The sequence below is a fragment of the Aedes aegypti genome, chromosome 3 (assembly GCF_002204515.2).
Source record: "Aedes aegypti strain LVP_AGWG chromosome 3, AaegL5.0 Primary Assembly, whole genome shotgun sequence".
Lineage (NCBI taxonomy): Eukaryota > Metazoa > Arthropoda > Insecta > Diptera > Culicidae > Aedes > Aedes aegypti.
The window spans coordinates 226,651,335-226,674,044 of NC_035109.1; positions in this window are offsets into that span (position 1 = coordinate 226,651,335).

The window sequence follows — 22,710 nt, forward strand, 5'->3', positions numbered from 1 at the left end:
GTTAATGGCCCAGTAAATGGCTAACAATTCTTGTTCAATTGTAGCTTTGTTTTGCTCACCTTTAGTGAACGTCCTACTCGCATAGGCTACGGGTAGTTCAATGTCTCCGTGAAGCTGCGATAAGACTGCTCCGCAAGCTATTTTAGAGGCATCGGTACATAGGATGAAGGTTTTGTTGAAATCCGGAAATTTCAGGATTTGTGGGTTTAATAAGTTTTCTTTTAAGGACACAAATGCATCTTTGCATTGTATTGTCCACTCAAATTTAGCATTTTTCTGCAGCAATTTATTGAGGGGTGCTGCTAATTCTGAAAAATATGGAATAAATCGCCTATAATAATTACAAAACGCGACGAATCTTCTGACTTCGTCCGCATTTTTAGGAGTTGGATAATTGGCAATTACTGAGTATTTGCTTTTATCCGGTTGAATACCCTCTGCTGAAATGTGATGTCCTAAATAAGTGACATCAGCACAGAAGAAATTACATTTCGCATGGTTTAACTTAAGGTTGTAGTTTCTTAACTTTTCGAAAACATGTTGCAAATTTTTCAAATGGTGCTCAATCGAACGTCCAATGACAATGATGTCATCTATGTACAAGAAAGCACATTCAATGGGTAATCCACTTAGGGCGATTGCCATCATACGCTGGAAACTGTTCGGTGAGATATTCAAACCAAACGGTAAACGCGTGAATTGGTAATGACCGTTATTTGTGGAGAAGGCAGTAAATTTCTTGGAATTTGCTTCTAAAGGAATCTGGTGGAAACCTGACATCAAGTCAAGTGTTGAAAAATATCTTGCTCTACCGAGTTGATCGAGAATATCATCGATTCTTGGTAGAGGGAATTTATCTGCCACAATCTTTTTATTAAGTTGCCTGAAATCAACAACGAGTCTCCATTTTGGGTCACCCGTTGTGGATTTCTTTGGTACTAATAAAATCGGGGAGTTATACGGACTAACCGAAGGCTCGATTATATTATCCGTTAACATTTTATCAATCTGGCTATTAATTTCCACACGTTGGGATTCCGGTGTCCGGTAATTTTTTATGTAAACCGGACTGGGATCCGTCAAAGCAATTTTTTGCTCATAAAAATTGTTAAAAGTTAGGGAATCTTCTTGTAACGCAAAAATATCGTTATATTTATTGCATAGATCAAGCAGTTGAGGCTTACACTCATCAGGAGTGTTTGAAAGGTTTAATTCTTTTTTCAATTTCTTATTTCGATCAATCTTATCTGTTTGACCTAAAGACAGAATGTGAAAATTTTCCAATGGTATTATTGAATCATAAAATTTTGCATCGATTTTCACCACTTCTTCAGTGGTATTTATTAACTTTACTATTTGATTATTTGCACTAATTATAGAGTTGGCACAGAAAATTCCTGGTTTAATCTGCATTGAGGGCATAACAAAATCTCTATCGGCCGCAACGTGAATTTGTCTATACACCTCACATCGTGGAGGTAAAATAAATTCTCTGTTCATGTGGTCTTCGATAGTGATTTCAAACTCCTCTCCGTTAGAATTTCCAGTTAGAATCCATGCGTCATACTCTATTTTGCAGTGAAATTTTGTAAAAAAATCACGTCCAAGAATTCCATCAGTGGCTATGGGGAATTCTTGATGAACAATTTGAAATTTATGCGTAATTTCATTTTGGGGATTTACATTGACTGAAGTTATGATAGTACCAAACGTATCTACCGTATGATTGTTAATTCCTGTAATAGTGCATTTTTCATTTGTGTCTATAATTTGGTTTGGGTTAATTTTGTCGGGCTTCAAAATAGATACCTCAGCTCCTGTGTCGACCAGTAAAATCAGTAAAGAATCGGAGATACTTAATTTCATGGACACGAAATTAGAGCAATTCGATTCAATTCGATAGATTTTTATCGTCTCTGGAACGATCCAGCCTTCAAAATAATTTTGGTAGTACTTATGTTGATTCCCTGTACAATTCTGATTATCCCGGTCAATTGTAGCAACTACAAATTGTACGGTCATCAATGCTTATGCTTATAAACTTTACAAGGATTGACGAATTCTGCTGAAACTTTCATAGTAGCTGAATGAGTGCGACTCAAGATTTTTTTTAGTTTAACGATTATGGGCTTCTTTACTTCCTATATTGGTCAAATGACGAACATTTAATTGATGGAATGGAACATCAATGTGATTATGCTTCTTTTCCCGAGCGCCATTTCCCCGAAAAGGGATGCAGGTTGAAATAAATACAAGAAAAGTTTTCAGTGACAGGATAATGAATTAGGAAAAGCAATAAACAATCCAAATAAGGAGATATCTGGTCGTTCTCGACTGATCTCATATTACAACACTAGAACCTAGAAATTTACATTTATACTCAATATACATGTCAGGAAAAATGTATCGGAACATTCATCTGTATACGACCATGGTGGATCACTTTGTTGCGCACACATTGTTTGAAAACAAGGTATTTCTTAATTGATGATTGGAACGAAGCGATTCAACCTCGATATGCAGCACCTGTCGCTCTGAACTGTAAATGATTGACACTATAATTGACTTTCTCTGAGAAATTGACCCTTAATTGAAAACTAATGAACAAAAACTTGATTCGTTTCCGACAGGACATTATTCACATTGTTGCCATTGAGTAGAACCGAACGAAAGAGGTGACAATTTAATCGTTTTTTCTTAGGCTATGGATTTCTAGGAAGGTTGTGAATGCAGTTCTGTTGCAACTTGTTAACATGGCTGATATTATGAACTTCAGAATGAAAAAAAAATCAGAATGTTTCGAATGTAGAGGACTTATGTAGGTACTATCAATAGTCGATGGAAGCTCTCAGTTAATAACTGTGGAAGGGCCCATAAAACACTAAGCTGAGAAGCAAGCTTTGACCTAGTTGGGATGTGCTACCAGAAAATGTAAAGAGTGACAAACATTTTGCTGCAAAAGGATGAGTGGATTTCAAATTTTGCAACTGAAAAACGAATATCAGAAAATTATTGGTGATTCGCATAAGAATGAAGCTGAGAGGCATGCAGTAGGAATGAAAAATCTTTTTATTTATTGATAGTAAAATACATAATTCAATTGAATACAGTTCAAGTTTTTTTTTCTGTGAAGCTTACATTGCAATGAACATTATGTGCGAATTTTGCATGTAGTGGGTAAAGGAGGGAAAACAAGAAACGTCGGAGCTTGACATGTTGTCGGATAGAAAGAGCCGTTACATCGCTTTCAAGAAACGTGAAGCTCCATAGCGGTAAACGCGCAGCTATTCAGCATGACCATGCTGAGGGTCGTAGGTTCGAATCCCGCTGGTCGAGGATCTTTTCGTAAAGGAAATTTTCTCGATTCCCAGGGCATAGAGTATCTTCGTATAGCCCGGGCTATACTGAATCTTAATAACGGAAATCTTAGGGTAATAACTGGCCTGATGACCGGTCACTGCCCAAGTAGGTATCATCTTAAAATTATAGGAAAAATACAATCCTCTGAGTGTCGTTTTTGTCAAGCTGAAGACGAAACTGCTGAGCATTTACTCTGCAACTGCGGAGCATTGCTTAATCAAAGAACGTTAACATTTGTAAAAGGGTTATTAGAGCCCTTGGAAATTTGGCAAGGTAGTCCTAATAGGGTAATAGACTTTATAAAACGAGTTGTGCCCAGTTGGGACAGTGTGACACATCAACCAATGTCTATCACATCTCAATTGTGAAAGGATATTTGATGGGCACCAAATAAAATATGGGTCATACCACAATATTCCTAAATAATGGAAGCAGTGGTTAAAAGGCTCTACAGATGAGGAAAAAAAAAATCTTCGTACCTGCCACACGATATACATATGCAAAAATGGTCAATCGGCAAAGAAAGCTCACAGTTAATAAATGTGGAAGTGCTCATAAGAACACTAATCTGAGAAGCAGGCTTTGTCCAAGTAGGGACGTAACGCCAGAAAGAAGAAGAAGGAAGTGACAAAGATACTCGGAAAATGGAAGTGATAGTATGATGAACACCTGAATAACGAAAAGGACATAGGTACTACAAATAAGGACAACGGACAATGAGAACTAATTATGGGTGCCATCAAGCAGATGAGTTCAAGAGCTATCGAGCAATCGCTTTTGTAAATTATTTCGTGAAACAGGCGAACACATGACGTAACACGATGAGTGAGGCTTGTGTTCTTGATATGTTTACCTACAGTTTGAGTCTTAGCTTATAAAACAATAGGGTAGATGTACTAATAATGGAGGTACTAAGCACGATTGAACTTCATTTAACCGCCTACATTCAAGAAGCACAATTGATGTACATGTTAATGTTGTAACAGAAAGTAACGACTATTGACTTAATGAGAAAAATGATTTCATCGCAGTAACCCACGACATGTCAGTGAAAAATAATACCTCCACTATTGGTTACACTGTTCCTTTAGTTGCGGTATATTTTTGATTTGTGTTCCTATAGTTGCGGTATCCGCTATTTTCTTATGGGAACACTTTACCACAACTATTGGTACAAGTAAGAAAAGTTTTAGCAATTTTAGTGTTATTTCATCAGTTTTAAGGCAATTTGCACGCTCTTTTCAACTATTCCGTGTATCAACAAGCCAATACGTCGATTGCCAGTGTCGGTTATGTGTATAATGAAATAAAATCAGTGAAAATGGCACTATTGCAAAAATAGGAACACCTACAACTAATGGATCGTTTACCCTATATATTTCACGATTAACTATTGTTCGATTCAATCTTGTAGTTCAACACCAATACCTATAGTTCGTTTTCTGGGTAATTTCAGTGAAGATGCGCCAAGGCCCGAGTCACCAAATGAAAAAACTCATCCTTAAAACAATCATTACGTTTAATGACGCTGTTTTCTAAGGCAACAATCGTCTCATCATCAAATGATATTCGCACTAGAACGAAGCAAAACCATTGTCGTCGTTAATTTTACCTTTTCAGCCACCATTTGAGCATTGAGCAAAAGAAAGGAGCAACAACAAAAAATGATGATGCTGCGGAACGTGATTAAAAAGTGAAGCGAGCCATGCAAATAACGAAAAGTCACACAACCAGCCACTTCATATCTCGAACGGTGTGATGTCGGTTCAGCGTGGGTAAAAAGTGGCATCCTCCGGATCAAGGTTGTCCTCATTGTTGGAAAATGGTGTATTGTGTATCTATGCATTACGACGATGAGAGACTTTTCCTGTTTAATTGTCGAATTCAACAAAGAACTGGAAAAGAACGACAGATGGTTGATATGGTCGTGGTTTTTCACTGGATATGCTTGAACCAGTTTCCATTATTTTTCACAATTTTTACAACTCAGTTTGTTCAAATTAATTGACGTGTATACGAACTTCAGTTTTTATTTTTCAAAAAAAAAAATATAGACTACAAAAATTTTCAGTGAACTTGTCAAAACCATTGATTTCGATTACCTTCAAAAACTGACCATTCTAAACACTATTGCTTATTCGTGATCAGTTTTATTATTACGGAGATTCTTTCATTATCATAACATCGTTCAATATTAGCCGAACTTTGTACAGAACACTTTTTTGCGCTTTCAATAACTAATTAAAGAGATATAGCAAACACAAGGTTTTCACAGTATTTTGAAGATTTGTTCTTGTAAACATTTCATCATATCAATTGCGATTGCTGATGAAACTTTTGCATTAAAACTGTTCATTTGTAATTAATTTACAATCGCGAAGACAAATATCCCACTGGAAAAAATAGCTTCAAGTTGTATTATCCCTTTCCTGGCTGCAATTGCAAGAGATAGATGGCATAACTTTCCAACAGACGCTCTCAGCACGGCAAACTATAATCATGAAAATGCTCAAGGTAGCTTGGGATGTATAAGATAACCTCTTCTTCCCAGGGAGACAATAATTTCTTCCCTAAAATACTAACAAGCCTCCTTTGTCTTTTGGACGTATTCATCCTGCTTCGGCTTAATTGTGGGAAAGTTTTCACTCCTCGTTGTTTAAGGGTTAGAGGGCCAACACAGTGTACAGGTTAGGTCATAAATGATGACTCTAAGTCAGGGCGAGAATGTGCCAGGATCCTTCGAGGAGGATGAGAAGGAGAATTTCCTTTTTCTTCGGTTAGTTTCCGTTCGCAAAGAGTGATGACATCCTCAGAAAATAATATTAGTTTTCCGACGGAAGAGCTCTGCTGCTATCCAGGTCAAGATTATTTGCACTGTTATTGACACAGAGCGGATAGTTGGACACTTTCTTGGTGAGAACTTTACAGTGGGGACATTGTGTGCCTAGCACTCTTGGTTTCAAATTACCGCCCTCGTATTTACAATGCCCACTAAGGTGAAGTTGGCTGTCATTGGACCAATTTGAAGCTGAATGTTATCGACGAATTAAGGAAAGTTTTGAAAATTGAATATGTAAGATTTCAACGAGTCTAATTGAATATGTTAATTTCTGAAAACAAATTTAGTTTGTCCCGATGTGTTGAGGTGTACCGGTTTAAGTCACTTTAATCAATTAACGCCAGAATTATGTCCCAATAATAGTTTTTTTTTGAAAATCTCTACGTACTATAATATAGTAGTTTACGTAACAAGTTAATTGTTACGTGTATTTATCTAGCCAGGTATACGGCGCTGCTGTAGCGATGATTTCGCATGATCGATTTCTCTTCATCGATACTCTCTTCTGTGAATAAAGGTGACAAGACGCAAGCATTTTTTCACCTCGGGGCGCAAGATTTCATCGCTGCCAAGCGGTCTGAAGTGATGAAATGCTAACAAACCCGCATCTTGTCTCTTTTTTTCACAGAAGAGAGAATCGATTAAGAGTAAAGAAATCGATCATGCGACTTACGCCCTTATTCTAGCACACGCTTGATTTCCGACTTAAACACTGCCGATACTATTGCATCGAATATTAGGTGCATCAATGATTAGAAACGTAGCTTAAAAAGTACGTCACGACGTTTCAAGTAGAGAAATTTGAGAAGCTAAACGATTGATATTAAAAAGCACAAGAAAAGGTTACACAAAGGGAAAAATTGAGGTAGGGTAAGTGTTCCCTTAGTTGTGGGTGTTCCTATAGTTGCGGTAGTGCCGTTTTTACTGATTGTAGTGCATTAGCCACAGAACCGACACTGCCAATCGACGTATTGGCTTGTTGATACACGGAATAGTTGAAAACAGCGTTCAAATTGCTTTAAAACTGATGAAATTTCACTAAAATTGCTAAAACTGTTCTTGCTTGTACCAATAGTTGCGGTAAAGTGTTCCTATAGTGGAGGATCCCATAAGAAAACAACGTATACCGCAACTATAGGAACACAAATTAAAAATATACCGCAACTAAAGGAACAGTGTATCAATAGTGGAGGTATTATTTTTCACTGACATGCCGTGGATTACTACGATGAAATCATTTTTCTCATTAAGTCAATGGTCGTTACTACCCGTTACAACATTAACATGTACATTAATTGCGCATCTTGAATTTAGGCGGTTAAATGAAGTTCATAAGTGCTTAGTACCTCCACTATTGGTACATCTACCCTAATCAAGGTAATGAGGTTGGCTTCACATTTGTTTATAAAACATGTTGTGTGCATTTTGTCAGCTCGTTTGCTATAATTTTTGCGTTCTATCTTTGAATCCCTATTGTTCATGTCCACATCTGTTGAAGATGTAATTATAACCTCAACCTAAATCTATCCACCCGGTACTCGTACAATTCGGGTGTCCCCACTGTGAAGAACCGAACCGTCTTGTGTGTATGGTTTCGTTGTCCAGTGATAATTGCAGTCATTATTTTGCTGCTAATTTATTTGACTCAGTGATGTTCATTTGTGCTCATAAAAGGCCATACTTGTAATTATGCTTGTCCTTGGGCCTCGGACTGGCCATACAAAACGATATCTCTCCGATGCAACGGTGCGGGTAAACTATAGCCTATAAAACGTGGCCACACGTCCAGGCCGCCCAGTCTCAGTCCGGAGGCTCGGTCGTTCGTGACAATGCCGCCAGTGCCGGACATAAATTATTTCATGCCCCGACCACACTACTTTCGGTAGGTACCGGCTAAATTCGGAAGCTAGGTGAAAGCACTAGGAACATGTACACAACACTGCTTCATATTAAGCAAATAGAGATAATTCAAACGCGTTGGGCGTTGTACAAAAAATATGTTTCCAAGATAACTGAAGAAAATATATTTTGTCCTAACCATAGGGTTACCAATTAACCATTGCTTTTTTATATATTTTTCGCAACTTAAATTTAGCGATCTCAATTTCAAATTTCCAGCCGATTCTATCGAGTTTTTGACATAACACTTCAAAGTTATTCAAGTTTTATAATAAGACAGACCGGACGGTCGGTTTCATGGGTCTGTTCGAATCTCATTTGAGAAATTTTCGTAATTTTTTTGCACGGATCAAACAAACCACATATTTTTATGCTGAATGTGTCTGGGTTCGATTCCCGGTCGGTCCAGGATTTTTTCATGATGGAAATTTCCTTGGCTTCCCTGGGCATAGAGTATCATCGTACCTGCCACACGATATACGAATGCGAAAATGACAACTTTGGCAAAGAAAACTCTCGGTCAATAAATGGATCTGCTCTTATAACTCTACGCTGAGTAGCCGACTCTGTCTCAATGGGAACGTTAATTCCAAGAAGAAGAAGATCCATACTCAAGAGATCAAAACTTTTGTTTATCGAAATGATCGCCTGAATGGGGCATGTGGTGGAGTTGCTATCATAATTCACAGGCGTACAAAACAAAATATTTTTCATCATTTGAAACTAAAGTTTAATTTAAAACTTTGGGTGTTTGTATTGCAACCTAGTTTGGTTAGTGTACTTTCATAACTGCCTATTTGCTTTCTCAATGTATTGCACAGCAAGTTCATTTGCTATAAAACTGTGTATAAGTTAAGACACAATATCTTGTTAAAAATGCGTGAAGAAATAGACGGATTTTATGCCAATTCGACACGCGATTGGCAGCACCCCTTCAGAATTCAATGAAACCTTCTGGATGTCAAAAGTATGTGAAACTAAGATACTTTGCATATTCGATCTAGATTAACATTTGGAAAGGGTCAAAGTTGTTTTTTTACTTTTTTTTTATAAACCCGTATAACTCAAAAACGGTAAGACCTACAAAAAAGTGTTGTATGGAGGGCTGTCGTCAAATTTCCTGAAGTTTCAGAGAAAAATATTGAAAAAATTAAAAAAAAAAACATTTTCTACAATGAATAAAAAATGATTCAAAACTTTTAAGTCAATTTAAAAAAAAAAACGGCCGTTTTAGATTTTGATCATCTTTAAGCAAAAAGTATTGTAATTAAATTTACTAAATGTCGTCCAAACATTGCAAATTGGGCATACTTTAGGGAAAAAAGTTTTTCTAACATCAAATTTTTAAGTCCAAAATGATTTTTTTATTTTATTTTTATTTTGCTTTAAATAGTCCAGTATGATCATATTTTCAAGTGATAAATGAGTTTCAATCATGTAAATATTATATTTGTTTTATAGGGAGTAGTTAAAACAAATAAAACGGAATTACACAAAGTTTTTTTTTTAATAAAATACAATTGATCTCACACCGCTTATGAGAAAATCAACACCGTCTAACAATCCGATGGGTTTTTTTTATGGTTGGAAAGATATCACAATAATATTTAATTTCTTATTTGGTCAAAGCCAATCTCAACAGGTGTCTGGAAAGGGTCAATATTATGCTTATGAAAAGAAGTTGTGGTTTGTTTTATCATGCATTATTATTATTATTATTGCTATATATCCTAAAACGTAGTATCTGCACATGAATGTTTACATTATTTTTGGGCTTTACTGAATAAATTGAATATTTTTGGTTCTTCCTCTGAATTGGTGTTTCGTTTGGCTGCAATTTGTGTATCACTAATAGGCATAAAACAATGATATTTTTGGGTACCAGGGACAGTTTTAACCTTATCAAACAATTCCACCAATTCCTCTGACATTTTAACATGTTGTTCATTAGATATATAACAGAAATTTAATTTAGTGATACATGTATCAGTTTGTTTCACTGTCCAGTCGAATAGTTTTCGCGGAGTTGCGATTGTTTTTTCCATAGTCTTTTGCAAGACCTGCTCTTTTTGCCATTCGCTTGAAAGTGCCACCAATTGCGTCACAGGGACCTTTGCCGTGGGCTGTGGCAAAAAAGTGCCACTCTGCTTCCAACCCATATATTTTCTTGATTTTTTTGTATTTTTATAATGAGATGCTGCTCCATCTCAATCCATCATTTCGCCTCCATCCGAACGTCGTTTTTTCTTCGGAAGACTTCTGTGGAGCCTGATCACTAAGCGGCATGACTCACAAATATGCATCGTTTCATAAAGCTGATGACTGTATCCCATAGCACTATGTTTTCGATCATTGTTGCTGACAAGTTTCGTAACTGCTACGCCTGCACTTAGGATTGTTTATACAACATCTCGAAATTTTAATGCGCGATAAATCTTGTTGATCCATCTTTAAGTTCTTTTCATAAATGACTTAGATGAAATGAAAAGAATTTTATTGCCATCAAGCTTAAATAGTTATCTACATAGGTAGAAATACAATTGTAAGTTAAATACCTTTCTTTCTAAACACTCACACGGTGGTTGTTAAGTAACTCAGGTCGTTAACGGACATTTTAGGTAGATAACAATACAAACATATTCATTATTTCCTATTCATCTGGCGTGTAACGCAAGTACGTTTAGCAAGTTTTTTTCACAAAACTTTTTCTAGAAGAGAATTTTATGGGGTATGGATAAGGTTGTTAATTTTCAATGGTTGCATCTGTTGTGATATCTTTCAAACCATAAACATCCGTCGGATTGTTAGACGAAAGTGATTTTCTCATAGGCAGAGGCGAAGTTCATTGATTGCCTTCATTTAAAAACATAATCACTGTATAATTCCGTTTTTTAACTATTCTCAATAAAAAATACAATCTATTTTCTGATTCAAACTCATTTATCATTTGAAAACACGATCATATTTGACGGATTAGAACAAAATCTCGTTTTTTATTTTTTCATTATTTTTTTTCTAAAACTTCAGGAAATTTCACGACAGTCCTCCATACAACACTTTTTTGTAGGTCTTACCGTTTTTGAGTTATACGGGTTTATAAAAAAAAGTAGAAAAAAAACTTTGACCCTTTCCAAATGTTAGTCTAGATCAGTTTTGAAAAAACCAAGTATGTAAAGTATCTTAGTTTCACATACTTTTGACACCCAGAAAGTTTCATTGAATTCTGAAGGGGTGCTGCCAATCGCGTGTCGAGTTGGCGTGAAATCCGTCAATAGTATAATTGTATAGTCGCGTCCAAATTAAAAATTCAACTCACTCATCCTTGAAATCATCACAACAACGCTTGACATGTCCAAATCAATCGGGCGTACACGCGCTAAGCCATAAGAGCTCAAATATCACTAGCGCAATCTACAAAGTTCCTGCAGATTTTCAATCTGGTTATATGTTCATGTGCGCTGGTCATCAATCGTTTCTGAAGAGTGATGCATCGGTTGCGTACAACCATCGTTAAATGGAAAAAACGTTTTGGCGACCATAACAAAATAAAAATGCTCCATAGAAAATCAATTCACCATGCTGAATGCTATTTATCATTAGAATATGTATAATGTTCAACAAATAAATTATATTGCTCCTCAATAATACCAGTGACCATATATTTTTTATCAAATAACCCCATACACATCAAATATGCTCCACAAATAATACAATACTTTTATAACTGTTTCATCCATTTATTTAGTTAATATATAACCAGATAACACTGAATCAACAATTTCACGCCACAATACTCGGTTCTTGGCCGCATCTCTCCATCCTCGGTTCTGCCCCACGCTCGCCAAATCGATGCGCACTTGATCCGCCCACCTAGCTCGCTGCGCTCGACGCATTCTTGTACCAACCGGATTGGAAGCGAATGCCATCTTTGCAGGGTTGCTGTCCGGCATTCTAGCAACATGCCCTGCCCATCGTATCCTTCCAGCTTTGGCTACCTTCTGGATACTGGGTTCGCCGTAGAGTTGGGAGAGCTCGTGGTTCATCCTTCGCCGTTCCACACCGCCAAAGATCGTTCTAAGTATCAGACGTTCGAAGACTCCAAGTGCCTGAAATTCTCCTCGAGAATCGTCCACGTTTCATGCCCCTAGAGGACTCTCGGCCTTATGAGCGTTTTGTACATGGTACATTTGTAGCGAGTGTGAATCTATTTTGACCGCAGCTTCTTGTGGAGGCCATAGTAGGCCCGATTTCCACTGATGATGCGCCTCCGTATTTCACGGCTAACGTTATTGTCAGTCGTCAGCAAAGATCCAAGGTAGACGAACTCGTCGACCACCTCGAACGTATCCCCGTCTATCGTAACACTGCTACCTGAGCTAGCCATGTCGCGCTTGGCCCCACCAGCTAGCATGTACTTTGTCTTGGCCGCATTCACCACAAGTCCAACTTTTACTGCCTCGCGTTTCAGGCGGGTTGTACAGGTCTGCTACCTTTTCAAATGTTCGGCCGACGATGTCCATATCATTCGCGAAGCAAATTAATTGACTGGATCTCGTAAAAATCGTACTCCGCGTAATACCTTCTAGCGCAATATTGAACAACAGGCACGAAAGTCCATCACCTTGGCGTACTCTCCGGCGGGATCAAAACGAATATCTTACGGCGTTTGTTCAAAAGTCAATTCAACGCTGTAGACTCGAAGAGTTTCTGTGTGTATGTCAACAACATTCAAATTCTGCCAGACCATATACTGGTATCGTTTGATGCGGTATCATTGTTTACCAATGTCACGAAGGAGGTGGTAACACATGCCATCATCATGATGTGGGATGAAATTAAGAAGAACACAGAAATCAATCTAGATTGCTTCCTTGAAAGTGTTGGAGATGTTCCACATCGCTACTACATCCAACACCGTCAACCATCGGACAGACACCGACGATCTCAGCTGTGCGTATGCGAACCTCCTCGATACAGTCAAATGACGGAGAGAAGAGAATATCGCATCGTCAAACCGCCACCGTAGTAGAACACAACAACCCAATACTCACGAACACGCTCCTCTAACCCATTCAAAATCAACCAACAACCAAATCAACCCATAATGCTCGACCCACAGTAATATTCCCTCCTCCGGCTGTGAAACATTCGTGCGTACAGACCTGGCAATTACCCGGTATGACCAGTGATGGTACCACATTTGTTTATGGGGAAACTAACCCGACATATTTCCATGTAAAGCTACGGCACCCAACAAGTTGGTTAACTTCGAGTGAATAATTTTGTCAAAATTTTTTATCAATGTTAAGTTAGACTGGAATGTAATTGTATGTTGTATGTTTCGTGAACTATTTTTAATAAACACAGGCCCTGAAGAAGAGCCAAACCATAGGATCTAAACGTCGGCGATGAATTAAAATTATCAACGCTTTTGATTGTGACTGCAAGCCGAAATCCAAAAATAAGTTCACAAAATACCAGTCAAGATCACTAAAAAACATGTAACCAAATAAAGAAAAAATGTGCTTCAATATTTTATGTAAAGGCGTTTCTGGGCCTATCTTAATGGTGCTTTGAGGTGTATTAGTTTTTGTAAAAAGACTTGGAAACAATTTTTGGCCCATAGTGGGGCAAAAGTTCGAATCATCTATAGACTCACGGAAAAATTTGCAAATTGCCTAAAATCTATATATTACCTTCATATTTAGCGAAACTTTCCCGATCGTGCGAGAAATATCGCCAAAATTTTAAATTTTCACTTAATTTTGCGAAAAAACAATTAATTTTGAATTAATTTTGATGTAATTTTTCTATCATAGACATTCAGAAGTATACTCGGTTTACATTGTAACATCAATACACAACACACATGACCTTTTTTAAATTTATATAATGTTGAAAAGGTTCGTCACCAGAGGTGTTGGTCTTTTTTGTATTCATTCGTCATTTACTTAAATAAATGACAATTTAAGGTTACATTAATTGCTTCACTTACAAAAGTGAAACCATATTGTGTGACTTCTGATTCCTTTCCACTAATAAAAACTCCCTCCTGTGACCAACATGAAGATGCAGAGGTATTCTCGGGCTTAAGTAACAATGAATGTTACACTAATATTCCTTCCCTTCCCCGATGACCGTAAAACATGGCTGGCAAAGTTATTGACTTTATAATGTTTGGAATTCTGCAAATTGTACTCTAAAGATGCTAGGCGCTCCTAAGTTCCATATGTTGGTTTTAAATGATTGTTATCCCTCGGCTAGTTTATCTTAAACGTCTTCATTTCCTTCATTTTTTACGTCACAAGTGACTATCCCGGGGGTAGGATTTGGTCTTAAGTTCTCAGCGTGAGAAGCGTGTGCTTCAACCACTACATCAGGCCCGACAGACAATACTCATGCAAATACTCGGAATGGGTCATACTTTAAAATTTGTGGTGTATTTTTAAATTATTCAATGATACAATTTAGGTCAGAAAATTCGTTGATTTACCGATACCACTGAAAATATTTATGGATCCGTCCCGTTTATTTATGGAACAAGTAACAAATTGATGTTATGAATAACGGTTTTTAAGACACCGACACGTTAATTAATTGCATTAATGCTTCCAGTGGATGATTTGCCCTTTGAAGGAAGCACCACACTAGACAACGGACTAGCATGCAACGCCCAGTGGCACAGTCGAAATACCTTCCTGACGAAAAGTTTTCCGGACTGAAGTGGTAATCGAACCCACACTCCTTGATACGATGCGGCTAAATGCTTGGTAACCGCACGGCCACGAAGCCCACAATCGGCTTAAATAATCTATGGAGCATTTCCTATTATTTATTGGTGCATCAAATAGGCTGCCTTGTTAAATCGAAGCTTCATGCAAAACGAGAGAACATATCGGTTCACACGGATTCAACATGCATTCCCATTTCCTTCAGCAGGACGACACGTTCCGAGTGAGGGCACATTGATTGAGTGCGGTCAGCGGCAGTGCTCCAAAATGGCCACGCTGAACGGGTGCTAAATCAATACAAACTAACTGTCCCGCACGCGGTGGACATCAAATGAAACCAAAATAGATCCTTCAAGGCCCAAATCTAAATTGCACTTTGCTGATTTATTTGAATTGGTCCAAAAGAGAGCGGGAAAGAGCTGCGGCTTTGTGTCAGGAAACTGAGACACGATGAGTCTGTACGCCACACAGTGGCGCATGGCCAGCTATAACCTTTCGTAGACTACATTTTTTTTATAGCTTTCTGTATACTTCAGTGGTAGTTTCCCTAAACTTTAGTTGATCAATTGAATGAATGTCTTGAAAAAAGTTCAAACAACTGCCATTTTGGCAACTCTTGACGGATGTCTACTACACCCCAAGATGATTCCATTTAAGCTGAAATGCAATCCGTCGTTGCCGAAATAGCAGTAGTTTGAAATTTTATACATTTGCTGGGCGGATACGGGTTAAGTATGAAAAGGTCATGTATAGCAATGGAATATTCAATTTGAGGTCGATAGGCTTCATTTATATTATTTTTCAGTATTCTTATTCTTCTTGACATTACGACCTCACTGAGACAGAGCCTGTTTCTCAGCTTTTGTTGCTCATAAGAACACTTCCACAGTTATCAACTGAGAGCTTTCTTTATCAAACTTGCCATTTTCGCATTCGTATAACGTGTCACGTGGTACGAATGCCGGAAGAACGACAAGCAAAAATAATAGTCAGTAGAGAACCCGGACGAGGCCGTCGGCTTCGTGGTAGGCCGCGCACATGTTGGCTTTTTGCAGTTGAGTAGGACACTTAACGTTCAGGGCGACTGGAAGCGATTGGCTCAGGACCGAGCCCAGTGGAGAAGAATTATCTATTTGGCGTAGATTCAACGTAGCGGATTGTAGCCCATCAAGTATCAAGTATATCGTGTGGCAGGTACGATGATACTCTATGCCCTCCTTCTATCCCCTGCCTTACCCTAATCAAGAAATTTCCATTACGAAAACATCCTGGACCGACCAGTAATCGAACCCATACATCTTCAGCTTGGCTTTGCTTTGTAGCTGCGGATGCTAACCACTCGGCTAAGGAAGGCACCTTTTACAGCATTATTTTTCATAATTCGTTTAAAATTCAACTAAAATTACTGAACGGAAGTTTAATTTGAATCTCTAGTTTGAGTTTCTGTACAAGTTTTTGCATAACAAACAAATGTTATGTAATACCCTTATTATCTAATTAGATAGAAAAACTAAATCTGTGCAAACTTCGCTAGAAATTCGTGTTTTAATTTTGACGTTTATTTCCAACGGGATAATATAAGAAGGTGTTGCAAAAGGTCAATCGATCAATTTGTCATTTTCAATCAATTTGGAACACTTATGAGGTTTTGTCAAACCTTTGTATCAAGGCGAGCCACTGTGCGCCAGCATGACATACGAAGCTGGTTAGTCCGTCCGCTGGAATGCAATCTGACTTGTATCACTGGCACCTAGGCGGTATACGAATCATTGATAGATAGCTGCTGCTGAATAGTCCGACAATAATTGTGCGCAAATTTCGGATGAATTTTCCGGGTATCAATATATATTGAACTATTTTAATTGTAAGTCCATCATGAAATCCGGGGAAAAAAATTATCGTAGTTGACTCACTCCGAGTTTCAGTTTTGTGTAAGTTACGATTGGCAGAATCATACGGCTCATCCTGCTATTATTTGGGAGGAATGTTTCCATGAACTGTTCATTAAATAACGTGGACACCTTGTTAATACAGTCAACTCGATATTGAAGGGACTATAACTCGATAGGGGTATAGGGGAGGTATCGAGATACAGAACACATATTCTTCAAATTTGAAACTTTTCATTATTTTTACAAAATACATTCAAAATAGTAATTTTAACGTAAAAAATAATACAATTTTACCACATTTACCTATGGGACACTTTTTTACCGATCTGCAAAAATTGAAAATTTTATCACCCAGAAATGGACAAAAAACTAAGTTTTACTAACAATTGAATATTAATATTCAAATTCATGAAATTTATTAACATTTGGAGGACATTTGGAACTTTTATTGAAAATATCGAGTTAGAGAGGTAAACTCACTTGGGAAACTGAAACAGATTGCATCGAGTTAGGCAACATCGAGTTAGAGAGGTATCGATTTACAGAGGTATCAAAGCATGCTAGATTGTAGGGACCACGCATTTCATCGAGTTAGGGGAAATATCGAGTAAGGGAGAGTTAACTGTAATATATTTTTTTATTTATAAACGAAACCGTAATCACTTTTAAGTTAAATTGAAGAATTTAATAGTATATCCATAAACATCTATGAAAAGCTTTTCGCAAAAAATCCTTATCCTTATAGCTATAAAACTTTCAGTAATATTCCACCAATCTCTGACACAATTTCACTCTAGTGATTTATCAATTAATGGCAAAATTTGCAGAAATGCCATTATCTAACGAACAAAATAATTAAAGAAAAAGCGTGTTCAGCATTGATTAATAGCACTTAAAAACATATATAATTATAAAAAATAAGCAAATCATGAGTATTGAGTGTATTTGATAAATTTTACTTGTTATAATAGTTTTACATAAAAAAATCTCATACTTTTTCATGCACGAACGTATATTAACAGATCACCAACAATTTCTATTTTTTTTATTGCAAAGATTGCGAGCGGTATTCACAGAACAACATATTATGGAAATAACATATTTGAATAATGTGATTTTATTTCAGCAGTGATGTCAGATTTGATGAATTTTCATTGTGCTTTGAGAAGACTTTTGTGAATATTTCATTTTTTTTTCTCAATAATGCCTTACATATAAATTAGGAACCTAACTAGCAACTACAGGAAGGCGTACGTATTCTTATTATGAACAAGTGCAAATTTTTTATGATATTTTAATATTTGTAGCTCAAGCAACGGGGTTGGTGGTCCAATAACTACCGCTTCTGCAGAAGCTCATGGATTCAATCCCAGGCCCGTGCTATTCTTCGTATTTTATATCCTACATTTACTACTATATTCCATTCTTAATTTATCACACTTAAACTATTCGTTGCACTATGGGCGGTATCCATATAGAGTGGCGGCCAAAAATATGTTTGCCATCTCACGTCATATTTATGAGTTTTGTGAAACAAATTTGATATTTTCGCCACTTATGCAATTAACGTTATGAAAACCATTATAAATAACAAAACTTACGTAATTATGATGATATGAATCATTTAGCGATGTTCAATTATGCCCTGAAATTATCTTTAGCTGATATTAAAGAAAAAGAGGTAAAAATATTGAAAAAAGAGCCCTAACTAGAAAAAGTGCAAATATGTGCTGCTAAATTCTTTACCATCCTTCAGCTTACATCTTTGAATAACATTGGAAATGGATTTTGGCCTTGGGCAACTTGGGACAAAAAAGTATGGGATATGTAAAACTTCGGTAAAAAATCAAATATGTTTTTTCCAGTGTCATACCCACATTTACCTGAACTAAAGTACGAATTTTAATGTTGTTTTATTCTTCTAAGATAGCTTTTTTAGTAAGCTTTAGAACAGTGCATAAAGATATGTAAGAAATATTACGATTCTACAGTATAATCCATCCAACTTATACCTTGAATTTATACCGAATTCTTTGTTTTTCTTTAAAACTCTTACTTTGGCATACTGTATCAATAAAACTACAAAGGATCTTGCTCTAGTATTCCAGGAATATCTTGATATAAGTGTTTACTATGTATTGATGTACCAGAAGAACCTATTTAGAATAAGTCATTTTTTCTATTATTGGCCATCTGATCGCCCATAGTGCGTTGATAGAAATCGCTAGATTCAGAGACGGACAAGAACTGGCGTAGATGTATGGGCATTAGACTGATGCAAATTTTAAAGTTTTTGCTCCCCTATGCTTAAACGATGTCAATCATGATGAAAATGATCCTCCCAAGATTTGAAGTTATTCGGAAGAAATTTGGTTGTGCACACGCTATTTGAAGTTTATATGGAGATTACTATGGAAAACGCCACTCTTTTATGTTCAGCCCTCTAACACGTCATCATAATATTTTAGGTAAAAGTGAACACACTCATCCTATGTGAAAACTTTCCAGCTACAACTTTGCCGAAGACCACATTTCGATGGGACGTAAGAATTATTTGTTATTATTGATATGCAAAGATGATCATTCAATTACTTTCAGAGCAACACTGCTTTATTGCTGTAGAACATAGTAGCCTGGTTTACTTTGATCTATGCTTCCCGCCAGGAGCACCGCTGTTACCTGCCGAACAGTTGGTGAAGCATGCTACATGCAAACCAACTTTATGATGAAGAATAACAATTTATCGTGACGTCCAATCAAAAAGTGGTCTTTGGCAAAGTTGTAGTTGGGAATATTTCACATAAGATGAGTGTGTTCACTTTTACCTAAAATATTATGATGACGTGTTAGAGGGATGAACACAAAAGATTGGCGTTTTCCATGGTAATATCCATATAAACTTCAAATGGCGTGTGCACAGTCAAATTTCTTCCGAATCACTTCAAACTTTGGGAGGATGCTATTTACCATAATTAAAATCGTTTAAGCATAGGGGAGCAAACATCTAAAAATTTGGATCACTCTAATGGGCATATGCAAACTACTATGAGCCAGTTTCAAACGCAACATTAGTTCTCAACCTAGTTCTTCATCCTCCCCCCCATTGGTATGCATTTTGACGTGGCAGGCGCCATGGTTGCCTAAAAATGGAAGCAGGCCTTCTAGTTGGTTGCTTGTGTTAGTGCAGCTGATCTGGCGATACTAAAGTAGCAACCGGGCGGCCCAACAAGCTCAAGTTCAGAAGTTGTTGCTCAAACAAATTTAATTTTTAAACCCCTTTAAAAAATGTGTTGCTGATCTATTCATTCAGCCAATTTCTAATAATCATCGATTGTGATAACCTTCAAGTTTCGAACGGTTTAAACATTTTTATTATTCTCATGAATCTATATTATTTATGAACTTCTTCAATACCAACAATGCCGTTCAATATAATCAAGCTATGTTTGAACCAATAGATTATCGTACATCGGATTTTTGCTCGTTAAAGATCAGTAATCGGTTCATATTTTCATGCTCGGATGGTTCAAAAATATTCTACCAGTGAAATTTTTTTTTTCCATTCATTTTGTATGGTCTTGGGTGTAATTACGAATATATTGCAATTTTAGGGAAAATTTTCCGTTTTACGGTTCAACGAAAAGCTACCGCAGCTGTCTCATTACAGATTTGCATTGGTAAATCATCAGTAGGCTTCAATGATACCTTGGAAACCGTCTTGATGTTTGTTGTTTGTTTCTATTTTTCATAGCGTTTTCTCTTTCAAGTATGGGCCTCTGCACAAAAATCATGTCATCTCTTTCACTCCTCCATGAATTTAGTAAACAACAAGGCCAGTAAACGTCAAAATCCCATGCAAAATAAAAACAATGCAGAGCCCCATACTATGATTGAATTGTTTGCTTCAATGATAGAATGATTTCAAAGCTTGCGGTAGAACTCTGCGGCTACCGTAAAATTGAAAATTTTCTTAACAACCGTAATATAATTGTTACCGCTGTTGTAATTATAAATGTTTGCTACTGTCTTTACTTACCACAGTGGTTTGAGTATGTTTTAGGAATGGCTAACCAGTAACCCTAGTTTAATGGGATGAAATCTAAAAAAAATCAATTTACTGTTGATGTTCGATAAAAGAGAAATCATAAATGCTAAATATTATTTACTTACAGCATGTTTTTCGACTTCCACACTAAGTGACCAGCCCACTAAATTGTGCCGTATTTATTTTTGTTAATAATATTAACTTCTATGTACATCTGGTAGTACTCTAAATGTATACGTCAATTTTTCGACTGAGTGTTGTCCTCAGCACTTCACATTAAAATTAACGTATTCTGTATTATTACGGCTGATTTTAACTACTCGGGAAACATCAAAGTCTACAACAATTTCAAAGAAATCCCCAATAAGTACTATCCAAGTTTTAACTCAACTAGGACTCCATCTCTCTAGACCTGCTACCATGTACTTATTTTTTTTATTATTTATTGAAAACTGATTTTCATTTCCAAGCACTATTCAGTTTTTTATGATAAAGGATCGCGATATCGTAAGATAGAAGCATTGCAGAGGTGTTAATGTTATCGAAATTATTGACGAAAGAGGAGATCGTTGAAGTCAAATAAGCGTTCATTAAGCAACAGTGTAGAAATATAATTTGCCTTTGCATGTTAAGGGTTTCTAAGTTGGTTACGTAAACTGCAAAAAGTAATAATCGTAGCAAGATCAAGTGTTTTTACTGCACGGGAGACATAATTGTGACACGTCAAAAGATTTCCAAGGGTCTTCGATAATTTCAACTACAACCCCACCAAGCACTGTCTCGGCCACAGCACAACTGAACCTGCCTCTTTCTCTTCATGCAATCATGTACGTTTGGGTGGAGTAAATGGCATTACAAACTTATCTTAGTTGTCCTTCTTCAAGATATGTTAACAGTTAATTTAAAAACGCATTTTTATGTTCCATATAACATCACAAACGAAGTTTGTAACTCGCATACTAATCCCTACACTTAATTTTATACATCAGCTTTCCCAATTAATGCTAAAATATTTCCTGCCACAGATAAATTTTCGTCACTGGGTCGAACGCGACCTTCAAATCAATAAACAGATAACAATGTATTCTACAAAAAAAAAAACAAATTATATGGTAGCAGGTATAGTAAGTGGGAGTCCTAGTAATTTTGAATCTTTGGTAGTACCTATTGAAGATTAGTTTGAAGTTGTTTAAGATTTAGTCAATCTTGGAACACTTTCGACGTATGGCAATGATGTTCCACAGTCAGATCCCTGTTGTGGCTGAGAAAAAGATAAGTTATTTTTAACGTTAAGTGCTGAGGACAACACTCGGTGGTAAACTAGACGTATACTCCCGTGCAAAAGTTTGGGTTCACCCCCTCAAAAACATACAAAAGTGTTCTGTCCATATCTCTGTGATTACACGTCCAATTCAAACTCTTCAAGCCGCATTCGAAAGGCAAAGAGTTATGCTTACTTCGTATGTATTTTTCCAAGAACATTTTTGAATTTTGTATACTAAATTTCTAAATAAAGTTGTGACATTTTTCAAAAAAAAACACTGAAAAATCATATTTAATTTCCTCAGCATTGGGTCGACCAAAATTTTAAATTAAAGTGTCATTAGAATCGTAATCTTATATTCTTTGAAGAGATCCCACAAAATTTTGGCGGAAAAATCTGGAAAGTATTCAAAATTAATGAAACAGTCAGTCAAGTCATCGTGCAAAAGTTTGGGTTCACCCTCCAGTATGATGCAAATCGTGCAAAAGTTTGGGTTCATCTGAGCCGCACGCACATCATTTTTGTCAATATCTCTGCAATTTTTCATCCGATTTTAATAGTTCAAAGCTTTTTTGAGCGCAAATAATGGCACGTACATGATTGGTTTTAGATTTCACAGATTTAAGTAAGTTCAGGTGAACCCAAACTTTTGCACGATACACCATACTGAGGGGTGAACC